This window comes from Callospermophilus lateralis, chromosome 7 (genome assembly GCF_048772815.1).
Source record: "Callospermophilus lateralis isolate mCalLat2 chromosome 7, mCalLat2.hap1, whole genome shotgun sequence".
NCBI lineage: Eukaryota > Metazoa > Chordata > Mammalia > Rodentia > Sciuridae > Callospermophilus > Callospermophilus lateralis.
The window spans coordinates 114981800-114998342 of NC_135311.1; the positions used below are offsets into that span (position 1 = coordinate 114981800).

General features: G+C 46.5%; 1 pseudogene; it reads left to right on the forward strand.

Annotated features, from left to right (window-relative positions):
- Positions 1-1416: 1416 nt before the first annotated feature.
- Positions 1417-6697, forward strand: LOC143404503 (nucleoside diphosphate kinase, mitochondrial pseudogene; annotated as a pseudogene).
- Positions 6698-16543: the final 9846 nt, after the last annotated feature.

Genomic DNA, 16543 nt, shown 5'->3' on the forward strand with positions numbered 1-16543 from the left:
TAGACAGATATTATATAACCTGAAAGGGTCTCCACCAAATGTTAAAAGCATTTTCTGACTTAGTAGTGGTATTATTAGGCTGCTGTATTTTGATCAGTGGGTGAAATACATTAGACAAAGACTGAGAAACAGCCCTCTCAAGGCAGTGTCTGTCAGATGGAAGTAGATATTATAAAGGTAATGCAATTAAATTTTATGAGAAATGCAATTTAAAGGGCTAAGAAGGTTGTAAGAACAAAATGTAAGATCATTAAACCAGAATTTTTTTAAAGAAGCCATAAAATTAAAGAAGAAACATAATGAACACACAGAACCAAAAGCTAAACAATTTGAAAGATAAAAAGTTAATAAAATAATATAAAAACCCAAGCATTTTGAAGATAAAATATTAACACATAAATCCTCAATAGAGCAATAAAGAGGGAAAAACTCTACAGAAAACTGTTTGAGGAACTGGTCAACTAGAAAGCAATCACAAATTGCCAGAGAATAAGAAAAATCCCCTAACTGCAGGGGCCCAATGCAAATGTAAATATGGGGGCATTATTTAAAAGTTACTAAGAATTTCAAAATGGCAACAGCTGAGCATTGAATCAAGAGTTGGGCCCTGTGTGGCTGCACAGGTTGGGTGACCATGAAGCTGGCCCATCAGGAGTCTGCCTGGGTTGGGAAGAGCAGTGGAAGTGTGGAAGTCAGGAAAGCTCAGCTCTGGTCCAGTGGGAAGGAAGGAGGCTGAGATCTAAAATGCAGCTCCAGCTGGGTGCCCCTGCAAAACAGTTCTTCATCTTGAAAAAAATTACAAGTGTCTTACAGTAATGACAAGCGTGGCAACTAACATTTGTTGAATGTTGACTATGTGCCAGATTTTAGCTGCATTATGTGGATAATGCTTTAAAATCCTTACAACAACCCTATGGGAAGGTGCTGTAATAATCTTTTTTTTTTTTGGTACCAGGGATTTGAACCCAGAGGTGCCATTGAGCCATATCCTCAGCCCTTTTTATTTTGAGACAGGTTCTGGCTAAGTTGCTTAGGGCCTTGCTAAGTTGCTGAAGCTGGCCTCAAACTTGCAGTCCTCCCACCTCAGCCTCCCAGGTCAGTGGAATTACAAGCTTGCCCCATCCAGAGAAATGAATGAGTTTTTTTGTTTTTGTTTTTGTTTTGTTTTGTTTTAGTTGTAGTTGGACACAATACCTTTATTTTATTTTTATTTGGTGCTGAGGATTGAACCTCAGACTCTTGAATGAGTTTTAAAGTGAAAAAAATAACTTGTGCCTGCTCATGCACCCCAGCTCAAAAGGGCTCTCCTGGACCCAAGAGCAGATTCTGATTTCAGTGAAACCCGATGGGGTGCAGTGGAAGCTCAGTGGAGCTATGATCCAGGGTTTTGAGAGGCTGGGCTTCAAGCTGGTTGGCATGAAGATGCTGCAGAAACCAGAGAGCATCTACTTACTGAGCATTACCCAGGACCTTTGGAGGAAGCTATTCTACCCAATGCTCTTCAGCTACATGAACTCTGGGCTGTGGTGGCCATGTCTGGGAAGGTTATAATGTGGTCTCTTCCTTGAGGGCCATGATAGGACACACTGATTCCACTGAGGGTGCCCCTGGGACAATCTGAGGAGACTTCAGTCTCCACATCAGCAGGAACATCACCCATGGAGGGGACCCAGAGAGACCCAGTTGTGGTTCCAGAGCAGCGAACTGGTGAACTGGACAGATGGGGGCCTTATGTCAATCCCTACTATATATAAGGCCATGGTACCTAGAGAACCAGATGCAAAGACCAGTTCTGCTGGGTGCAGTGGCACACACCTGAAATCCCAGCATCTTGGGAGGCTGAGGTAGGAGAATTTCAAGTTTAAAGCCAGCCTCTGCAGTTTAGCAAAGCCCTAAGCAACCTAGCAAGACACTGTCTCAAAATTTAAAAAGGGGCGGGGGCGGGGGAATGGGGCTAGGGATGGGGCTCAGTGGTTAAGTACCCCAGGTTCAATCCCTGATACCAAAAACAAACAAGCAAAAAAAAAAAAAAAAAAAGTTATCCTGGTTGGGTAAAAACACTTTAATGTCCCACAACCTCTAACCCTTGTGCACCTAAGGGCTATGTCCAGGGAGAACCTGTGAGTCAATCAGACCATCACTGTGTCCTCCTAGCAAACTGGTTATCCCTGGAGGCCATAGATGTTCAGTGGTGGATACCCTCACCAAGATGCTTCACAGCCCCTGCCATGGCCCAGACCCAGTCTCATCATCCTAGACATCAGGAATGAATTCGATTACCTAGGCTATCCTCATGTTCTGGGCTCTAGGATTTTCTGTTCTCAGAAGTACCACAAATTCTCCCAGGAAGATATCCAGCTGTCTCACCTACCCAGGTTTAGAACCATAAATCTCAAGGTACCTGAAAGAGTCCCCATGGCCTGAAGTACATCTCTGTGCTATCCTGGTGCTCTATCTGTGGCAAAACTGAAAGATTAGGTGACTTGCCCAAGGTCACCAGTAAGTGAAGAGAATGATGTAGCTGTGATTGGATCAAAGGCCCAGACTTTCCATCTCACAATCTTTTTGTACAGCCTCCCTGCTCTTTATGGGATAAAATGCTGCAGAAAGGACTTTTTGGCCACTGTCTGGCTCTCCCACCCACCTTTCTTTCAAAGGCCTTTGGGGCCACTCAGAGGTCCCTTCAAAGTGAGTCCACAGCCCCCTCTGCTGGCAGCTGCCCCTCACTGCATCTTCTATCTCTGACCTTGAATGGCCTTTATTAGTTGAGATGCCTCTGGCTGCGATCCATAGAAAGCAGCTCTGGCTAACTTAAGGGAAAAAAGGGCGGAGGCTGAGAGATGGAGGCAGGGGTGGGGAGGTGAGGAGAGGCAGAATGACATGTTAGAAGGGTTATGGGAAACCTCAGGGACTCCAAGAAAAGATTGAAAAACTAAGAAATCATCACAAAAGAGAAGATGAGAACCTGAGTCCCCATAACAAGACATCGCAGAATTATTTTTTTCCTAGAGCACCACCAGCCATACAATTCTGCTCTGATGACAAGATTTCTGTGCCTCTCCATTCAAAGTTCCAGACTCGCAGAATACAATATCTAATTATTCAAGCTTGAGCCAGGCTGACCCCTAGATACTTGATCTGCCCATTTTAGATTTCCAGAGGCCTCTGGAAGTTTTAAGAAGGTTTTGAGGAATGTCAGGCATGTAGGGATGTGTGTGTGTGTGTGTGTGTGTGTGTGTGTGTAGTGTCCAAAGGATAGGACAATAAGGCTCAGTGATGAGAGATGAGGAGGGGGTCTGTGCCAGGGACTAGCCATGGCAGACAAAAGAAGGAGGTCAATATGGAAGTTAGTACCAGGAACAGAGGTGCTCTTTCCTGTCACCCTCCTACCCAACACATCCCAACCCATAATTTCAATCACTTTCAGTCAGTGAAATTCCATCCAAATTAGTTTTCAATCTCACATTTAATCTTTCCTAGGACCCATTCCATGAAGGGCGGGACTTGAGGTTCCAGTGGCTGGGAGCAGGGGGCAGTTCTTACACACTTGTCCCACTCCTTGTGATTGTTTTCCTGGTGTCAATTTTAGGAGGAAGGAGAGAAGAAAAAGGTTTTTCTCTTGTGACTGCCCACAATGAGTTGGGGCCAGCAGCTCCCTTAGGGTCATCTCAGTGTTCTCCTACATGAGTAACCTCACATCAGTGACTGTGCTTTCAATGCCCAAGACCAGGGGTGATGTTCCAAATATGTAACAACTAGGATGATGCCAACACCAACCTATCGGAAGTCACTGGCCAATCCCCTGAGCAGGGCCTTGAAAGCCCCTGGCCATGCCAGGCCAGAGGAGGGGCAATAGAGACGCGACTAGGTAGCTCAAAAGTCCAGGGAGTCCTGGGGCTGGGAATAGAGTGGCTGGTGTGGAAGGAGGCACTTGGGGAGGTGGGTATTTACCAGGTAGTATGGAAGGGTTTTGATATTTTAATAGTCAGGGTGGCTATTCTGTTGTGCCCAGGAGAATTTTCAGTCTCACCACCATGAATCCAATTTGGTTGTATACTTAGAGTCAGGAATAGAATACAGGATAGAATACTAAATACTTGGAGTCTCTGCAGGCCTTCTGGTTAGATGCTCAACCCCAAACTATTCTCTTAGTATCAATGGTCCCTTGGAATATAACTACATCTTTTTTCTACACATCCCCAATTGGCAGCACATCATGTTCCTTAACAAAGGTTCCAGTAATCCTTCAGCTCGCCATCTTATCTAGCCTCTTTCCCCCTAGCTTTAAGATCTATAGCTGCACTGTCCAATCTAGTAACCATAATCTACGTGTGGTTACTTAAGTTTAAATTAAATAAAAATCTAAAATTCAGTTTTTCATTTGCATTAGCCACATTTCAATAGCCACACCTGACTAGTATTAGACATGACAGTGTAGATATAGAATATTTCCATCACTGCAAAAAGTTTCATCTGTCAGTGCTTGGGCTACAGGTTCCATCCTTTATAACTGTAGAGACGTAGGGATTGACCATTCAAGGACACATCCTTCATCCTCTCTCTAGTTGACATTGCCACCACATCATCTATCTCCAATACATCTTCCCACCTCATCTCACCCCTGCTATTGCAACACTGAGGCAGATCAACAAACCTTATATGCGTCAGCTGAGATAAAACTGGAAAATAAGTCACATTACTCTTCTTGGTGATACTCCAAAACTTTTTGAGCTAATTGTTTGGTGTCCCCCTTCCTAGAGTTTTAGGAAAAGGAACCATTTAAATATACCCATAAGGCAGGCTCAGGAGGCTGAGGCAGGAGTATCGCGAGTTCAAACCCAGCCTCAGCAACTTAGTGAGGCCCTAAGCAACTTAGCAAGACTCTGTCTCAAAATAAAAAATATAGAGAGCTGGGGATATGGCTCAGTTGGTAAAGTAATTTTTTTGCATGTACAAGTCCGTGGGTTCAATCCCCAGCACTACTAAATAAATAAATAAAAATAAAATATATATAAAAAGGGCTTGGGATGTGGCTCAGTGGTTGAGCATTCCAGTACCAATCAGTCAGTCAATAAAAACCTACAAAGAATGAAGTGAGAGGATAGCCTATCTCCCTCTGCAACTGGGGTGAGTACCTCCCCTTCCTTTATAGAAATCCAGCATTGGGGATAGGGAGATTGTCAAACTAGTTTGGAAGTTGGGCAAACACTTCAGGAAGGTGGCTGAAATGACAATCTTTAATACACTGAAGTTATAGTACCAGTCACTGTTTGCCCCCACTGCTATTCATCCTATGTTCCCCTCTGTACAGCAAGGGGCTGGAAGCCTGTACACTTCATTTCTCAGATTCCTTTATCAACTGACTCCCTAGTATGTTGTGCCAATGAGTTTCACTGGTAGAAGTTTGGAAGGTAAAAGCTTTTCCCCTTTCTCTAGATATGGTAGGAGCAGCAACTGCAATAGCAGCAAAACAGCAGGGTAGATGAAAACTCTCACCCAGCATTTTTTGGTGGTAGTGGGGGGGGGGGTAGGTGGTGGCCTGCACTCCAGTAGCCTTAGCAGCATGAAATTCACTAATTCTAGCTCTAGCAGTGACAGTAACAGAAGGGGGTGACTTCAGACTTCCAGACCACAGCATCTGCAGGAGTGTGAGCTCCTGGTTTCCTGTAGGGCAGTAACCCTACAGAGTCCATGGCATCAGGAGCTCCAACCCTGATCCAACGCACATGGGCTCTGAATAGCATATCACCTTCCAGCCTCAGGGTGGTAGTGGCTTCTTACAGTTTGCAATCTCTGGGTAACCTCTCCATCAGCCTTTTGCTCCTTTAATCCTTCAAACACTTTTGTATACTGTCTCTTGTATTACATCCTTCTCTGAAATTCTAGAATGATGTTTGGTTTTCTTGGAATGTGAGAGCAAATGCTGTGTCCCCTTCCAGAGCAAATCTTTTATAATTGTTTATTTATTTATTTGCAGTACTGGGGTGGGACTTAAGGACACTTTACCAATGAGCTACATCCCCAGCCCTTTCTAGTCTTTATTTTGAGGCAGGATCGCACTAAGTTCCCCAAGCTGGCCTCACTCTTGCAATCCTCTTCTCTCAGCCTCCATAGTCACTGAAATTATAGCCATGGGCCACTGCACCCAGCCCAGAGCTAATATTTAGAAACAGGCATGCCTCCTCTACTCTCCTTCCCTTTTAACTCACTGGAGACCCGAGGGGATGGCAGAACCACAAGGGAGAAAGGGCCTAGGTCCTTAAGTCCCCACAAGGAAAACCACCCATCAACTGGCAAGGACCCGAGACTGTAAACAAGTATGCAAACTGTATATAAACAAGAAATAAACTTCTACTGCATTTAAATCATTGCACATTTGGGCCTATTTATTATAGCAGCTTAGACTTTATCCCAGTGCATATAGTATCTTAAATATATGATTTATATATTTATGGGAATATTGCTTACTCATGTCAGGCAGGCACTCTGCTAAACCTTTACCCTCACACAGCAAGTAGTTCTGTTAATATTCCCCTTTACAGACTAGGAAACTGAATTGCATTGAGGTTAAGTCACCTGTCCAAGTTCGTCTGACTTGAGAGCTTATGCACTTGGAGATTATACTTTCTGCTTGTCCTCACTCTCTAATTCACTCTGCTCTGCTCCCAGGAGACTTCAGGTGAACTGCATCCACTAGGCTTGTGACCCTCTTTCTTCCCCTTGGATGTGGGAGACACAAATGGGAAAGTGTGTGGAGAGAAGGAGGGTGGTCAAGGTAATTTTTCTATATCCGCCTCCAATCTCTACCAGGTCACCTGTGGGGTAGTGGCTGTGCTTCTTTACCAAAGGCCACAGCTCCCATTGGAAACCTATTTGGACAGGAGCAGTTTGCTCCTTCCCCTGTCCCCTGAGGCCTGGGAATAGTAATGGCTCTCCAGTGTCCTAGCTCCAGGGAGTTTGGCAATAACCCTACCCAAACCTGTGCAAATAGTGTCCTCTTTAACTTATCTTCAGTTTTCTCTTTGAGTGCCATCTATTTGCAGTCTGCACTCTGATAGTACGGCGTGTATGTGTTTTTATAAACTTTAGGCACCTCTGTTGTTTTTGCCAGCTTTAGGGACAGGCAGGTGACTCAACCTCAGCCAATCAGAGCAATGTATGTCCCTGTCTTCAGGGATTGATTTTGAGGTTACCATGGGTCTCAAATCAGGCCAATGAGAACCAGCTCACAACTTTGAGAGGCTGCCCTGGGAAAGAGAAGTACTCATCTATAGGACTCCAAGTAGACAGTGTGCTCACCTAGAGATACTGGATGATATCTTGCCTTTATGTGGATCTCAAGAAAGAAGACAACATTCAGAAGAGCAAAACCAAGTCCCGGAAATTAAATATTAATCACTCTGGTTAAGCCCCTGAATCCAGCCTGCTCTCACGTCCAATCTATGCCTGGATTTTCCCCTTGCTTGACCCATTACATTCACTTTCTGCCTAACCCATTGTGGGCTGGATTCTCTGTCACTTGTCACCCAAGAGCAACAGGTGATAAATATGTCAATTTTATATATATATATATATATATATATATATATATATATTTTTTTTTTTTCTTTGCAAGCACACAGAAATCACAGCTAGATAATCCATGGAGGAAATAAAAAAGAAATAAAATTTGAGGGGTAGCTTACAAAACGAAAGGAAAAAGCAGAAAATACAGATATTGGAAAGGACAAGCCAAACCCAAGAGGACTTCAGATAGCAGGAACAAAGGAGTCATCAGGGGCATGTCCGAGAATAAAGGTATTAACCATCTCCTACCCTTGAGTCACTGTACCCAAAATTCAGATTAGCTTGGAGAAGAGAGGGAGGGAGAATAATATAGTTGAACCCTATGTCCAATCCTTGGCTAAGGAAAGTCAAGACACCTGGATTGATAGTTCCCACCAAGACAGTACACAACCAAGACTAGGTAATTTCCTGAAGGAAAATCTGTTCTTAGGATAGCCCTGTAAAATAAGTACTGTCTTTATTATCCCTATTTTATAGATGAGGAAACAGACATAGAAAAATTAACTTTTTGGGGGGGTTTCTAGGGATTAAACTTGGGGTACGCCTGTGGTCACATAGCTGGTAAGTGGCAGGGCTGAGATAAAAACGAAGGCAGGCTGGCTTGAGTTTATCCACCACACACAGGCTTCTCCAGGAGAAGAGGGAATACATACAGGGTAGGTAGAAGCACATGGTTCCCTGAAGTTATCACTCAGGGATTACAGAAAACTTTACTCTTGTACCACCGTTTTAGTCATCATGTATTAACAAGCAAAGGGGTGGGGAAACAGACAGACAAATGCGCCCCCCACCCCCACATGCTCACATAGTGATTGATTTCTGTTTTAGAAATTAAAAAAAAAAAAAAGTCCTGTTTAGCCAATAAGAAAAAGGGAAGGACATCAACTATGGTGATCTCACTCTCTCCCAACCACAGAGGAGATTGTGAACTATCTAGGACCCAGGGGAATTCCAGCTGTCACCAGGCTACACTAGCTTTAGTGGAGAAAACCCAGGGAATCAGAGAAACATTATCCGTCATAAATGCCATAAATGCGCTGTACTAGACCGGGGATGAGAGGAATGCTAGCAGTTTGGTGAGTGAATTGAAGTGACCACTCTCTACCCTCAATTCCCTCCATGACCTCTTTTGGGGTCTCCTGCACAACCATGCTCTCTTTCTTGGCAGTTTGCTCTGCCTTCCTCATTCTACATAGAACTGATGTTCACCAAGACTCCACCCCTGAGAACAGCAAGGCCATGACATAGTCTCAGAACTTAAGCCACAACTCTTTGGTTTAACCTCCAGCTCCACAACATAGTTGTGTCACTATTCCTTCTCAGGCACACAGAATGGTCCGTGATTAGGATATGGGCCTTGGATTCAGACCTAGGATGGAATCCCAGTTCTGCTGCTAATGAACCGTGTTAAAATGAGCAAGTTATCTAACCCCTCTGAACCTCCATCCACTGTCATGAAATAAAGGGGCTGAAATTCTGTTCTTATGCACCAGCACAGCTAAACTGGTTGTGAAAACATCAAAATACTTCCACATTGATTGGTAAATAGACAATCATACCCTTTGGCTTCAGAGGACCCTGACATCTCCCCTGTTTGGCTTATTTGATCCAATAATTCTTGTTAACTCTTCACAGAACAGAGAGCTACCAAGACCTTGATCTAGCACTAAGACCAGCATGCATTCTGATTGGTAACGCTAAAGATGGAATATTAGATATTAGATATTTTGAATACTAACCCCGAGAATGGTCATCTTTAGGATACAATGAGAAGATTCAGATAAAGGATATGGCAGAGAGTTTGGTGCACAGTGAAATAACTCAGTCAATGTCAGCTATTATTGCTTTAAACATCAAACCTAAGGGAACCAGGGTCTCAGAGTTGAGCATTGTAAGCAGGTACAGATGAGCTCATGAATAGTCTCTGGGCCTCAAGATGATTCAGGGGTGAGGCTGCATGGGTGGTCCTGCCCAGTAGATGGGGACAGGCCAGGTGCAGTGGTGCACGCCTGTAATCCCAGTACTCAAGAAGCTGAGGCAGGAGGATCGTGAATTCAAGGCCAGTCTCAGCAAACTATCAAGTCCCTAAGGAACTTTGTGAGACCCTGTCTCAAAATAAAAAATAATAAGGGTTGGGGATATGACTACGTGGTAAAGTGCTCCTTGGTTCAATTCCCTGTACCTCCAAAATACAAAAAATGGGGATGATCAGGAGAACCACGTATTGGCTCTTTCCATTTAGGAGGACCTATCCTCACTAATACCAGCTCTTTTATGTTATTGGAATCCTATGTCTTACTTGCCTGAGAATGAGAAGCTATTTTCAGGAGTTTTCTAATGCCTTGGGGAATCACATATGAATATTCCAATCCAAGGAACTGAAGGACCTTAAGGAAGCAGTATTGTGTACGGCTAGGACTGTGGGCTCTAGCCCACAGACTGCATGGGTTCAAATCCCAGCTCTGTAGACTTCCTTACTATGTGAACTTGGGGCAATAAAACCTAACTATTATTGGCTTCCTTTTCCTTATTTGTTAAGTGGGGTAATAATAGGGCCTGCCTGATAGAGTTATTATTGGGAGTAAATTAAGTAATATGCATATATATTGTAGTTCCTCTTTATCCATGAGTAATATATTTCAAGACTCTAAGAAGATGTCTTAACTGCAGATGTATAGAACCCTATAATTTAATGCCTGTTTCATTTTAACTAAGCCATGACTTTTGTAGTTTGAGGTACAAAATCAAAATTAACATTCATTTCTTTTCCTTTCTTCACAATTTCATGGATAGAAGAATCATGCTTGTTACAGCTCTTAACAATCAGCAAACAATTTTATTAAGTCAAGAATTTTCACTTTTTTACTTAAAGGACATCTTTTATGGATTCTCTTTGGCATACCCAAAATGCCAGCATCACTACTCTGGTTGCAGCTATTATTAAGTAAAATAAGGATAACTTGAAACCAAGCACTATGATAACCCACTAACTATAACTAACAGGCAGATTGTATATATAGCATGGATACATTGGACAAAAGGATAATTCATGTCCAAGGCAGGATGGAGAGATGGAGAGGGATGGCATGAGATTTCATCTTGTTACTCAGAACAGAGTACACTTTAAAACTTATAAATTTTTTATTTCTGAAACTTTCTATTTAATATTTTCAGACTATGATTGACTGCAGGTAACTAAAACCACAGAAAGCAAAAACACCAGTGAAAGGGACTACTGTAAAGTTCTAGAATAGCACCTGGCACAAAGTAAGCTCTCAATATGTTGCCTAGTGGTAACATTAGCACCTGCCTCATAGAGTAGAGATTCAGTCCCATCTAACTCTGTTCAGTGTGATACTTTCTTTAAACTCCAGCTTGAAATTCTTCCCCTGTTCCACTGGATCTTCTGTACTAGCTCCCACATTTTGCAGACTAGGAGACCCAGAGTGAGAAAGGTCTTACTCATGGTCACATATAGAAACATCTGCAAAAATGGGACTCCATTTTAGGGTTTCAGATACTATTTCCAGCAAATGCTGCCTATCCCCACTTCCTTGTGCCTTGTACTATGGTTAACTAAAAGCAGGACAGTTTCTGCCCACCTCTGGGTCCCCAGGGCCCAGAGCAGAGGAGTTGCCTGGAAAGCAAAAGAGGGCTTTCTAACACCTGTCCCTTATAGTCACCAACAAAAGATGCCAGAGAGGTGCCTCCTATCTGGAGGGGCAGGTCCCTAGCTCCCTGCTAGGCTCCATCGAGGAGCCCCTAAACCCCAGCTAGGGCCCCAGAGAGACCCATAGAGACACATCATGCAGCCAGGAGAATGGGACAGCAAAATCAAGGCAGGAACGGGGCCTATTGGTTCCTCTCCAGCCTGCCTGTCCTGGAGGTTTCTGGATCAGCCCCAGAAACCTCATCTCCACTGGTGGCAGGCCTGTCCCCATCCCCCATCGCCCTCCCAATTCTACATTTGCTGCTTGGACAGAAGACCTGCTTCTTAGCATCTGCGATCCCATTCGACCAATCTCCAGGCATCCCGCCCCACTTTTGATAGATCCCTACAAGGCCCTCCCTCGCACGTGGCCCAGCCCAGGCATTTCTGCTCGCCTTTCACCCCCACTTTGGCATAAAAGGGTTCCTTTCTACCTCCTTAAGTTGTGAGCCCTCACACGCCGGTGCTGCCTGAATGGCGTGGCCAGGCTTTGGGGAGACCCCCAAACGCGGGGAGGAGGTGTTCCCGGGGCCCTGAAACCTTCCAGACCCGCTCAGTGTAAACCGCCTCGGGTTTGTGTCAACATCCGAAGCCGGAGACTGGCGGCGGCTGGGGACAGGCTCCATCTAGGGCAGGGAACACCGGAGGGTGGGGAATGCAGGGGTCCTTGAGGTAGGTAGAGGGGTCCTTCTACGAGACAATACGAGAGGCCTTTTGGGGGTCTTCCAGAAATAAGGATAGAGCTTGTCTGAGAAGGGATGGAATTAAGAGCTGCCGGGGTAGTCTAGCTTGGGGACAGGTAGAGGTTGAATAGTCAGCATCCATACTGCGCTCTCTGCGTACACCTACCCTCCTCTCTGTTTCATGGAGTGAGGAGGGTGGGTTATGGGGGGCGGGTGATGCAAAGGCATGAGCTGCTGACCATTCCATCTCTTCTCTCCCCCACCTGTCACTCGGCACTGCTCGTTTTCTCTCTCCAGTTTCGGGTGGGATATGGAGAGGGGGGGGTCTCATTTTGTGAGTCATCCCCTCTTCCACCCCCACCCCCGCTGGGGCCCAGGAAGAGAGGGCTTAGAGATTCGGCTGTGGTTCTCTCGTTTCCATAGCAACGGTGCGGTTGTTTTTGTGAATCCACTTCAATTGTCGGTAGTTTTCACCCCAGACTGTGACCCGGGGTCTGAGCCTCAGGGAAGGGGTAAAGATAGGGGTACAGTCCTCCCGCATCCTGGAGACTCGGAGAAGGTCAGCGCTGGCGGGCGGGGCGCGCTTCTGTGGCTGGGCCTCACTGGCCACCCCATCCCCACCTGAAACCCCGCCTGCCACTCGGCCCCGCAGAGCCAATCGACGTCCAAGTTGCTCGGGGTGGGGCGGGGCTTATGCAAATCGTGTCTCCTTCCAGGGGCACATAGTGATACAAGAGCTGGGAGGCGGCTCCGGCGTGGACCTTGGGAAGCCCAGCTGCCAGCCCGTGAGCCAGCCTAGCCTCCGCGGCCCGCCGAGGCTCAGAGCGATCCGGAGACCCGGCGAGCGGCCTCAGGTAACGCGGGTGGGGCCGGGCCCTCTGAGCAACCCCGCTGGGCGGAGGCCCTAGACCCCTCCCCCTCCACTCTTCCTCTGTAACCTGTTCTTCTGTCCCCTAATTCTTCTCCCGATCCTGGGTCCTCCAAAAGTAGTAGCATCTGGAGGACCGGGGGCAAGGGACCTCTACCTCAGACCCGGTCCCCTGGTGCAAGGAAGGAAGCCGCCTCGTTACCCCCAGCTCAGGTAAGAACATCCATTGCTCTGGCTCCCAGGGCTCACAGGCTCACACATACACCTACCTGGGGGCGTGGGGGTGTGGTGGTGTTGGTGCTAGAGGCACCAGTCACCCTCCTGTTGCCTTTGGAGATGGCTAGTCTGCCTAGCCCCATGGCAACCTCCCACCTCCAGAGAGTCCCCACCAGCTCCTCCGGAAACTCATCGCCCTTCACACCATGGGCTCTGCCCCAAAGACAGCCCACCTCCACAGGGCGCCCACTCCCTGCTTACATTGTCACCACTTCCCATCCCTCAAGCTGACAGCTCCCAGCATACCTGAAGGAGAGAAGAAGCACCCTCCCACCCAGACATTCTCTCAGCAGCCCACCTCCAGTGGTCCCCAGTACTAGGCAGAAGTCCCCATATTTGGTCTCTTTTTTCTGGATGGAGGATGAACCAGGGATGCCACCCCACAGTAGACTATCCTTACCCTGTCACTGGCTGCCAAGGCTTCAGCTTCCATACTTCCTTCTCCTCTCACCCCTCACAACCAAAGAACCAAGTCCTCTCATTCCACCTCTCAAATATCTAATCTGTATCTCTCTAGCCTTCCTAAGCCTTGTTGCTCCCTCTCTTGTCTTCCTGCTATTCTTCAGGGACCATGCCAAAATTCCATGTGGACTGTGTCATTCCTTTCCCTAAGGTGGCTTGAACCTGGAAGGCAGAAGAGCTAGGTGCAAATCTTGCCTTTGCCTCAGTGGTTATTTGATCCTGGTCAAGTCACTTTCCTCTCTGATCTTTGGTAGAATGGTAAGGTGGCAGGCACAGGATAGATGATCTTGAATAGCCTTCCAGCACTGACTCTGGTTCTATGGCTGATTATGGGAAAATAGGGCTCTGAACCATAAGGATATTTCACAAAAGAGGCCTGGACAACTTCAGTCCTCGCTGAAGGGACATTACTTCTTACCCAGGCCTAGATACAGGCCACCTCCTCCAGGCCCCTTCTCTTAGGGAGCCTCTCCTAGACTACTAGTCCACCCTGATTTGGACAGCTCCAAATAGGAGGTGACCCATAGAGCTCACCCTTTATTTTTCACACCCTGCCTCTCATGAAGAAGGAGAGGGAGAAGACCTGGCTGCAGCTGTTATTGCTGCTGCTTGAAGAAGAGCAAAGGGAGGAGAGCAAAGAGAAAATCTCCTGACCAGGGAGCTGTTGTCACCATAGCAACCGCCTCAGCACCAGCTTCTCTGAAGCTGGGCGAGGGTGTGGGATTATTGCCTCCTTCAGTCCCTCCCACCCTCACTGCCACCTCTCCATTCGAAGCCCATAACCCTGAGCCCTCTAGAAGAAACCTCTAAGCACAGAGGAGCAACAGTTTTGTGTTTGGGGGCAGTGCCAGCTTCTCAGCTGGAGCACAGCCCTCAGAGGCCTTGGCTCCAACAGAATATGCCCCAAGCTAGGTTCTGGCCTTTGCTTTGCTGCTGATGGGCTCTAGTTGACCTTGGATGAACCCTTCCTTTCCCCGGCTCTGGGTTCCATTGTCTCTAAAGTGGGTACCATAGAAAAATCACAGGTAAACAAGACAATGTATTGGGGCTGGGAATATAGCTCAGTTGGTAGAATGCTTGCTGTGCATGCACAAGGCCCTGGATTTGATCCCCAGCACCCTTCCTCCCCCCAAAAAAAGTCAGTGTGACATAGTTACAAGAAAGAAAGGGGCTCTTCTCTTCTCACATAATCTACTAAGAGATGTTCATTGAACATGGCTGAGTCCTGGGCAGTGCCTCCAAGCCTCTGCAGGGTGCTACATATACGCATATCACATATCGGACAGAGAACCTCTGGGGAGAGGTACAAGAGGGCAGATTCAGGAACAATGGGAAGAGCACTTTTCTCAGTAACCAAGCTTCTCAAAAGTGGTCTGGGTCCTACTGTGTAGGGATAAACTCCTTACCATTGAGCAAAAGTCCTGGGGAACTTTTCCTGGCTCAGGAAAGGCCTCCCCTGGAATCCTTGAGCACCAGGTGAGGTCTCTGCTACAGAGTCATAGGGCGCACAGTCTTTTGGTACCCAGAGTGCTGAGCCTGTGCTGCTGCCTACCCTCTGTCCAGGCTGGAAAAGGATAATCATCAGGAATTGAGCCCTGAAGGCTTTGTGTCAGCCCAGAAGAGAAAAAGGATGGTGGAGGAAAGGAAATTAGCCAAACAAATAGGTGAGGTCTATTCTATCTGTGAGAAGTCTGGCTTGAGAATATGTGGCAGTGAGCGGAGCAATGGGAGGTAAGGTGAGATAGGTGAGCATCCTGAAACCAGATTTTAGAAGATTCTGGAGTTTTAAAGGGCCAACAAACATGGCTGCCTCTGCTGGGTGTACTTCCTCAGAACAGAAGAGTCAGAAGGAAGGCACTTCCTGTGAGGCAGGTGAACCCCTTGGGCATGGGCCTGGCTTGCCATGTGGAACACCATCTGGATTTCTGCCCCTGGACATGGATAGCGAATGTTTCGGGAGTGTTTCAAAGAAAGAAACCAGCCTGAGGCAAGAGAATTGCAAGTACAAAGCCAGCCTCTGGAACTTATCCTAAACCCTAAGCAACTTAGCAAGATCCTGTCTCAAAATAAAAGTAATAAGCCTGGGGATGTGGCTCAGTGGTTAATCACACTTAGGTTCAATCCCCAGTACCAATAATAATAAGAATAAACCACAGAGCAAGGTGCAGTGGTGCATGCCTGCAATCCCAATTACTTGTGAGGCTGAGTCAGTAGGATTGCAAGTTTGAGGCCAACCTGGGCAATTTAGCAAGAGCCTTTCTCAAAATAAAAATTAAAGAAGGTTGTAGATGAACCTCAGTCCTTACATGGTTCACATGAGTCCCTGGGTTCAACTCCCAACACAGAAAGAGGTGGGGAGGGAGAAAGGAAGGAAGGAAGAGGACTTGATGGCAAATTTGATCTGGGTTTGAAAAGAAAGAGGGAAAAAACTGAAATAGTTTACAGGTCATGGTCCCCCCACCTCTGCCAACCCCAGGGATGAGGAGAGAGAACAGGTTCAATTGAGAGGACAAATGGTCCCAAGTCCAGGGTGAGTTTGGCTGTAGACAGATTGACTCAGAAATTCTGGGGGAATCAACACTAGTGTGGATATTTCCTGGTTATCAGAGACTATGGCCTGGAGTTCAGGCAAGATGGTCCCACTGAGGCAAAAGGAAGATCAGAGTGGATTTTTCCAGAAGCCCAGGTAGGGGTGGAGAAAGTCTGAGCTGAGCACGATTAGCCATGATGTATGGAGGATGGTCCAGGCAGGTGGCAAGGATTCAACTTGGGCGCTGACCTGCTGGGTAACCCTGAGCCAGTTTTTCCCTCTCGCTTGATTTCAGTTTTCACTAAAATAAGCGGATGAGCTTAAAGGATGATTTCCAGCTTTCATCTTCTGACCAAGAAGAGCAAAGGAGAGGAGCAGAAATAAAGGAAGAATCCTGGTCCTCACTGGGTCTGGGACCCAGTAGAGGCAAAGAGGAGACAGAACTGTGG